This window comes from Hypanus sabinus, chromosome 31, assembly GCF_030144855.1.
Source record: "Hypanus sabinus isolate sHypSab1 chromosome 31, sHypSab1.hap1, whole genome shotgun sequence".
NCBI lineage: Eukaryota > Metazoa > Chordata > Chondrichthyes > Myliobatiformes > Dasyatidae > Hypanus > Hypanus sabinus.
The window spans coordinates 19,910,307-19,919,566 of record NC_082736.1 but is presented as its reverse complement, the minus strand read 5'-3'; the positions used below and the strand labels follow the sequence as shown (position 1 = coordinate 19,919,566).

Here is a 9,260-nt window from a genome sequence, read left to right as displayed (position 1 = left end):
TATTAACAGTTTAGAGAAATCGATGTTCATTCCATCAGGTTGGAGGCTACCCAGACGGAATATGCGGTGTTGTTCCTCTAACCTGAGTGAAGCTTCATCGTGATAGTACAGGAAGCCGTGGATAGACATATCAGGATGGCAATGGGACGTGGAATGAAAATGTGTGGCCACTAGGAGGTGCTGCTTTCTATGGCTTTTTCTACCTATCCACGGTCCCAGAACAGGAACACTACAATCCAGTAACGTTGCTCAGTCTCCTTCATCCTTCAACGCTAGCAGATGGTATCTATTTGGTACTACATATGCCGAATTGTAATGACCCCTTGACAGCGTTTGTTCAGCCTGCCAGCCGACTCTGTAACTGCCATCAGCAGAAGTTGTGATATTACTGGTGACATCGGTGTTTTCCGTACAGTTAGCTAAATCTGATCCCATTACCCCGTAGTTGCAATAACGGACTTCACGCTCATTCTCGTGAAGTAGTTTCAGAGATGAGGATTCATGCATTACATTATAAGAAATTTAATGTCAGCCTTCAAAACAGTTCCATTGGCAAGTGTAATTTCTCTGGGCAGTTCAGACCATGTTCCCTTCATAGATCTAACATTGCTACTAAAGTAAAACACAGACTCAATCTTGCCCAAACCTCATCACCTGCAATTGGCTTTCGCACGGCGCTGACATCGATCGAAGCTTGTGTCTTCCTTGCTCTCAGCAAAGGATCGTCTAGCTCGCCTCGGTTCAGCCACATCGAATTCCCCTCAATTCCAAAAGAAGTTTCAGACTATTACGTACGATGGACTACACACACAAATTGCTTGAAGAACTCAGCAGGCGAGACAGCATTTACAAGAAAAATAACACGAAGCCAAAAGGAAAGTAAACACTTTCTTAAATAACATATATTTCTTAAATAATATAAACTACATTCATTACGTATGTCTTCGAATTTTGAGAATATCCTCCCTCAGCATCACGTAACTCGTACTCATCCTTCTGTGGGGCCTTCAGACACAAAGGCGTGGTCTCTGTCAATTGTCATAATATTAATAATTCAAGAAACAAGTTCCACCGAGACTCGATCTCGGATCGCTGGATTCAGAGTCCAGAGTGCTCACCATTACACCATGGAACCAGATGTGCTCACTGTGAACGACAAAAAGAAGATGAATCTTTGGATAGTATGCTGTGACACGTGTAAACATTGAGAGTAATTTTTTATTGAACTTTAAACTTCATAGATCATGTCTTGTGAGGATATGTTGAGGAAGGGAGCAGTTTTCTCTTTGGAGGGAGCAGGATGAGACGTGACTTGAAGAAGGAATACAAGATACGGACGGACTAGGAGACCTCAGTCAGTCCAGATCTGGAGCAGCATCTCCAACACCATCAACCTGAACACAGGGTCTCCCCAGGGCTGTGTGCTCAGTCCACTGTTGTTCACTTTGCTAACCCACGAGCGTGCAGCAGTACAGAGCTCAAACCACATCATCAACTTCGCCGATGAAACGACCGTGCTGCGACTCACCAGAAAGAACGACGAGTCAGTTTACAAAGAGGAGATACAGCGGCTGACGGACCGGTACAGGGCTAATAACCAGTCTCTGAATGAGACCAAACAAAAGAGGTCGTTGCTGTCTTCAGGAGAGGCTGCCACGGAAGAACGGCTTTAGCTACTCCAAGGGAGCAAACACCCCCCACCGACTCTCGAAGGATTGACATCATAAAAGGAATTTAAGTCTCCCGCACTTCGCTGCCCGACCTCACACGCCTGCGCTGTCCCGTCTCTCTCAACACAGCAACCATCCTCACACTTGCAGCAATGTTATGACATTGTGGTTGATAATGACACTAATAGAAAGGAAAAGGACTGAACACCAGGGAGAACTTGCCCATCTTTTCTAATGTACATGGAAATTACTCAAGAGGCTTTAACATCTCTGCCTGGATTCATTCAGGACTGCATTGAAATAGCATCCTAGAATTTGAACTGTTCACTAGATTGGACCTCGAACCCACGTTATAACCTCAAGGAAAGAGTCACACCACCTGGTGACACTTGATACTTTTAAGAACTCAGAACAGAAACTACTTTAGGGAAATGGAAAACTATCAGCTCAGCAAAGGCCGCGGTAGAGGAGCTTGCAGCTCATACTGAATGGAATCTAAATTCATACTCTCTGTGATTAAAGAAGAGAATAGTAATTTTATTATTATTCTGTCTTCAATTGAAGCGTGTTCTAAAGTAGTCTAAAGTAGTCATTCTTGTCATATACTGGGATGTCTGTATTAATTTTACCTGTATTCTCAGTTTTCTGAAATATTCCTCCTCTCAATTTGTAGTTTCCAAAAGTCATAGGAGCAGAATTAGGCCAATTATACCCAACGGGTCTGCCCCACAATTCCATTTTGGCTGATTTCTTTTCCCTCTCAGCCCCATTTGCTTCCCTTGCTCCGGAACGTTTCACAAACATGTTAATGAATAATTTATCAAACTCCGCTTAAACAACCCCAATTACTTAGCCTTCCCAGCTGTCTGTGGCAATGAATTCCACAGATTCACCACCTTCTGGCTCGAGAAATTCCTCCCCATCCCTGTTGTAAAGGGACATACTTCTACTCCAAGGCAGTACCGTTAGGTCCCAAACTCCCCCACCACAAAAGACATCCTCTCTACTTCAACTCTATCTAGGTCTTTCAATATCCATAAGGTTTCAATGCCCTTCTTTTCTCTTTACCAGAGCTATCAAAAGTGAGATTTCTTCCACCAGAGAATGGCCTTCCAAAAAACACTTCTGGTCCTGGTGTTTCTCCTGCTGATTGTTAACACTGAGATTTCCAAAGCCCGACCGGACAGACGTATTGTTGTCAGATTTAACAATACAGAAGAGGGACATTCTACACAGGTAGGATTGTCTTACCTCCACTTCTTTAACATTGTACAATGTTGAAATTACCTGCAATCCCAACAATTGAACAGGTTCAGGAACTCATGTTCAAATTCAATTTTCTTTACAGATATATAACCAAACGAAACAACTTTACTCTGCAACATGCTCCAACCACAGATGATTGACCGCACAAAGCTCATAAAACTAAATATTGTCAAATTAAGTTAATAAAATATAATTCACAATGCATGCAGTGTGCAGCACATTAAAAAAAAAACTAACAGTAAAGAGCTCACTGTCCTGTGATGAGAGTTCGGGTGTGGCAGGGCATTCATTGTTTTTTTTTAACCTAATGGAATAAGCTATTGCCCAGTCTAGCAGTCGTAGTTCTCAAGCTCCAATGCCTCCTTCTAGATGATTATAGGTCAAAGAGATTGTGAGATATGTGGCAGGGATCCACAATGATGCTTTGGGCTTTGACTAAATCAAATGTGTCAGATTATAAATATTCCAAACAACATTTTTTCAAAGTAAAACATCTATTTTTTGATATAATGAACATACTGAAATGCAAAATAAAACATTAATTTTTCCAAGTCAAATTGAGTCTATTCTTATATCATAAGTACAGTGAGGTACGGGTTCAGTAACAAGGAAAATTTGCATGCAGCAACATCACAAAGATGAAGGGACAGACAGCGCACAGAATATAGATTATGCATTAGCTCTACCTGAAGTGATGCCACATGCAATAAAGTCGATTTGCCATCATGAGTATATATTTTCTGAAGTTCATTGGCTGGAATAGGAATGAATGGGAGATTGGGTTGACTGGACAAAATAGATGAATGTTACTTGAGGCAGGCATCCCCGACAGTGCTGATAACATTGTCAATTACAATTTCCCATGAGAAGTTACTCACGGACAGTTATAGAAAATCGTGTGGGTCTTGCAATAAAAATGTTCCCATGATAATTCTGGGTTTATTCATCGAGAAGATACTTTGATTGATGCACAAGTTGTGTGGGAGGTGGATGGGGTGCAACATGGAGGTAATAATTTCTGAGGAGCTGACTCGTCAAACTAAATAGTGAGAACTGGTGCCGAATACTTTTCTGTGTTCAATGGTGGGTTAGGTTCACCAATGACGGATGGTGCCATATTTAGTACTTGTTACAGGCTTTTCCGTACACTGGCATTGATGCTTCCATATCAGCCAGAGATGAAACCAGTCAATATACTCTCTAACAGACATCTGTAGAAATTTGTCAACGTTTCAGATAATAATTCAAATTTGGTCACCCTTCCAAGAAAGCATAGCGTTTTTGGTGACATTCCAAATCTCGTCAAATTCTTAATGAAATATAGCCGCCGTCACACCTTCTTTACAGCTGTATCAATATGTTTGGTCCAGGTTAGCTCCTCGGACATACTAGCACCCAGGAACTTAAAATAGCTCCCTCACTGCATTTCTGATCCCTCCATGAGGATTGGCGTGTGTCAGTCACTCAACTATTTTGCGACACCTGTCCTCATACCCGATCTCAATTTTCAGTGCAATATCACTCTGGAAAACACGGTCAGGAATTCTTCCATGGGCAACAAAGTCAATGGTCTGAGTTAACTGCGCTGCAAGTTGAATTCACAATTCTATGTTTCTTGTCAATTCACAGGAAAATATGAGCGAAAGTCTGAGAAGCGGATTCCCACGACGCAACAGGTGACTTTGTGGATTGTTAGAAGTAAAGGTCTGTTAAGATATATTAAGAACAGTGCCATTCCAGTGATCCACCACTCTCTGAATAAAAAATAACCTACCCCTCACATGCCCTTTGAACACAAGCCTTCTCACTTTAAATGTCTGCCCTTTGGAATTTGACATTTCATCCCCGGGAATCAGATACTCCCTGTCTACTCTATCTATACCTCTTTTAAACTTATAAACCTTCATTGGAATTCCCCTTAGGCTCTGGTGCACGAAAGGAAGCAACTCACCGTCATTTTCCAATTGTATCTAGTCTCAATTGTAAGCCAAGCTGACGCTGAGGATAAACAGCTCCAGAAATATGATTATTATTTCTGCAAGGAATATGTGTGTGTGGCAAATATCAAGCAGCATTTCCTGGTGCATGATTCAGAACACACGACTGATGATAAGAGGATGTTCAACATGACATTGGAGTAAAATCCAGATGTCTCCTTCTCCTGTGTAGTAAAGGAATTCAATTTTCTGCATCCTACTACAAGTTCTGAGTTATCATAATTCGAAAATGAACAATGCCAGAAGTCCAAGTACAACTGTCCTATTTATATTTTCTGCCCATTATACTACTGGTGTTTTTGGCAGCAATAAAGGTCTTCCTCTCTGGTTGTGTCCAGGGCTTCCTTCATCATGTCAGTACTTCCACTTAGTTTTCTCTACTGTCCAGTATGCATGTCATGTGGAGAATAAGAAATACCGTTACACTCAGATGTAGAATTATCCTTCATTGCTTTTTGCAGACCAGTTTTGAATTACAAGTCAGAATTGTTATTGCTGAACTGAAACCCTGAAGGGGCAGGACCCATAGACATCTCTTCGCCTGGTCTCTACTTATTGACCTGTTAGGTATGGCTGATACTACCAAGAGCTAAAGCAGAAGGCCCTGACTCCAGACAACATAGAATTCAGGGTCATTGAGGCACATGGTCCTCCAAACCTGATGAAAAGTTTGTGGTCTTCTTGCTGCCCTTTATTTATTGCAATCCCAAATTTCAAGCATTTGTCATAATTTAACATTCATCATAAACCACTTCCTCTTGTTCCAAACCTTTATGAGACAGTTTTTTTTATCCTAATCAACATTAATCATTTGTTGTATTCCATGTTTTAAGATGCTATGCTTTCAGTAACGAATGAATATTTCTGAACTTGTGTTGTAAATTGGGAGCTGCCCAATGGGAACTAGCATTCCACAGAAGGATCCATCGGAAGATATTCAATCTGCCACAAATCTTCAATCAGACAGACAGGCAGACAGACAGAAATACATTATTGATCCCAAAGGAAATTGGGTCTCGTTACATTCACACTAAGCAGGGATTGTGTAGAATAATAGCAATATTTAAACATAAATAATTAAATAATTATAAATTATCCCAAGTAGAAATAATCAGTGATTCATAGTCACTTTATTTGTGACAACATTAATTCGTCATCAGCTAAGTTCTGTCTCTGTTTTAGTCTATTCGTTTACTCTATTAATAATTCATATTACATGATAAGTCAAGATAACGGTGCAGAAGTAGGCCATTCGGCCCATCGAGTCTGCTCTGCCACTCCACCATGAGCTGAACTATTCACCCATCTAGATCCAATTTCAGACATTTTCCCCATGTCCCTTGATACACTCACTAATTAGATACCTTTCAATCTCCTCCTTAACACCTTCAATAATTGGGTCTCCACACTGTATGTTGCAACGTATTCAATAATTCCACCACCATCTGGCTAAAAATGTGCTCCTGTTGGAATACATTGACGAGAATACCAGTAAGATAGATAAAGGGGCTCCAGTATTTTTTTTATATCCGGGCGTTAAGAAGGCCTTTGACAAGTGGCCACACAAAAGGCTGCTTACCTAATTATGAGCCCATGTTATTACAAGAATGTTACTAACGGATCCCTCTGATCCTCCACACTGCCAAGAGTCTTGCCATTAATGATACATTCTGCCATTATATTTGACCTACCAAATTGAAATAGGACATACTTATCTGTATTGATCTCCATCTGCCATTTCTCAGCCCAGTTTTGCATCTTATCAATGTCCCGCTGTAACCTCTGCCAGCCTTCCACACTATCCACAACATCACCAACCTGTGTTTCAGCAGGAAATTTATTGACCCATCCCTCCACTTCCTCATCTAGGTAATTTGTAAAAATTACAAAGAGTAGGAGTCCCAGAATAGATCCCAGAGGCACACTACTGGACTCTGGCCTACATGCAGTATATGACCCGTCTCCAAGTACATTTGGCCTTCTGTGAGTAAGCCAGTTCTGGATCCATAAAGCAATGTCTTCTGGGATCCCACGTCTCCTTACTTTCTGATGGGTTTGAGCATGATATTAAACAATGGATCAGCCATGATTGAATGGCAGAACATACTGAATCAGCCAGATTGTCTAATTCTGCTCCGACGTATTGTGTTCTTATATAATGTACAAGTCTAAAATTAATTGTTTAAAATAATTTTGTGTTTAATGTAGAGCACAGACGTTAAGTATGGAGAATAATTGCTGCCAATATCAGTAGTAACCACTTCCAGTCTTACAATAAAAACTAAAGAAGAACACGTTGTTTGTATGTTTCATTTATTGTTAATTATTATTACAAGTGTTGCACTATTTAACATTTCTTTAAAACATTATACAGTGTTGAACTTCTATTGGCTGGATCTTTTGGTAGTGACACTGAGTTTCTGACCTTGTGCTGATGATCAGATTTAACCCAGATGCTCATCGTAACTTGCGAAGAACATATTACTGGTGTTACACGTAGGATCCATGATGCAGCTGTCTGAAAAAAATGAACAGCACAAATGTCATTATTGTAATCGACATACGGCAACATACACCATCTCCAATAACTATATGATTTTCACTCAAATGGGGAACTGCAAGAACGAGACTGCAGGATTTTCTGGGATTTGAAATCAGATTGTGTCATTCTCGTAAATGATTGTGTAGTGTTCTTGCAGAGATGTAAAAGAACACTGAACTAAACACCAAGCATAAACCAATCAATGAGGCGGTCCCAGCAAGATTAACCATTTACTGTTCACTCTTCCACATTAAGGTATGGTGAAAACTGTTGATAAAACAATACAAAATATATACTGTATTTGTTTCCATCTTGACATGACATTTACATCATAAACACTTGCAAAAGTCAAACTACAGCAACTATCTTACATTAAAGTGCAACATACAGTCAGAATCTACCTATGCCATCGACTGGCTTTAAGTACACTTCAACACAAACTATCCGCAACTCTTTAAATAACAAAAAACATAAACTTTATCAACCGTCATTACTTTTAACAGAATCAGCTTTAACATTTTTAATTCAACATATCGATTATCTCATGAACTTACGGCGTTGCTTCACTAATATTTCTCGTGCGTAGAATGAAAACTTTTCTCGCGCTGATACGGCACACACAAGCCCCATCCTTCCCGTTTCTCCAAACCAGTATTTTCCCATAAGACGTGCGAAACGGGGAGTGGCGCCATCGCATGCCGCAATATATCACAGACAACGAATTTACTTTAAACAACCTTAACTTTAAATAGAAAACTATAATAAACAAATTACTAAAGCGAAAAATATAATAAAGTAAACAAATGCCTTAAAGGCAACACAGCTTAAGATCTCAAGTGACTGCTCCGAAGTTAAAATAATTGGTTATTTGGGGAAAGAAATTTATATATATATATATACTAAAGTTATTACGAAATCCGTGGAGCATCTGGGGATCTTCCGATATCCAGGCACTCTCTCTTTCTTTCTTTTTGTTTATTTTTATTTTTTTTATAGGGAAGTTAGGGGGGGGGGGGGCTAAGGGTATATTTGTTTTTCTTTCTGTAATTATTTGAAAATTCAATAAAAAAATTAAAAAAAGAAGATCTCAAATGAGGCAAATTAGCCCTGACAGTCAGTGCTGGCTCAGTGCAATGTTCAAACATTTACTTTCAGTTTTCCCTGTTGTGAGGAAAAGGCATGGACCTGAATTATTAATAGTTTCACCGTGGTTGCTGCCCAAGTGGCAAAGTATTTCCAGTATTCTCTATTCTATTTTACTAATTAGATTATTCACTAATCTGAAATGGATATTAGCCACTTTCATGGAGCTATGAACTTGGATCCCAAGATCTCTCTACTCAGCAACACTGTTAAGAATCCAACCCGGAACAGTGTACTCTCTCATTGCATTTGTCCTAATGAGGTGTGTGAAATATCCCGTAACTCTGTGTCTTCCCAGTGAAGTTAGAAATGTCCGTTGGAGTGTTGTACTGTTTTCAAAACAGTGTTTATTAGTAAAATATACGAAGCAATATCAACAATTCAAATATCCAGATAATACACGTTAGCAAAAACCAAACCTATGAGTGTGGACACAATAATAATCAATAATAAACAAGCTCTATCGATGTCTACGGGATACTGAAGTATCATGGGAAAGTATAAAGTACATTTCAGTTCCTATAGGCTGAGGTAGTTGTTGTCGACGTGTTGTAATTGTTGGAGAGAGAAAGAGAGAGAGAGAGAGAGAGAGAGAGAGAGGAGAGAGAGAGAGAGAGAGAGAGAGAGAGAGAGAGAGAGAGA

The 9,260-nt window shown here is 39.8% G+C and overlaps 1 non-coding gene across 1 annotated transcript; it reads right to left on the bottom strand.

Moving 5' to 3' along the window:
- Positions 1 to 1,063: 1,063 nt before the first annotated feature.
- On the bottom strand, positions 1,064 to 1,135 carry trnaq-cug (transfer RNA glutamine (anticodon CUG)). Its single transcript has one exon. It is a non-coding gene; the product is annotated as a tRNA-Gln (tRNA).
- Positions 1,136 to 9,260: the final 8,125 nt, after the last annotated feature.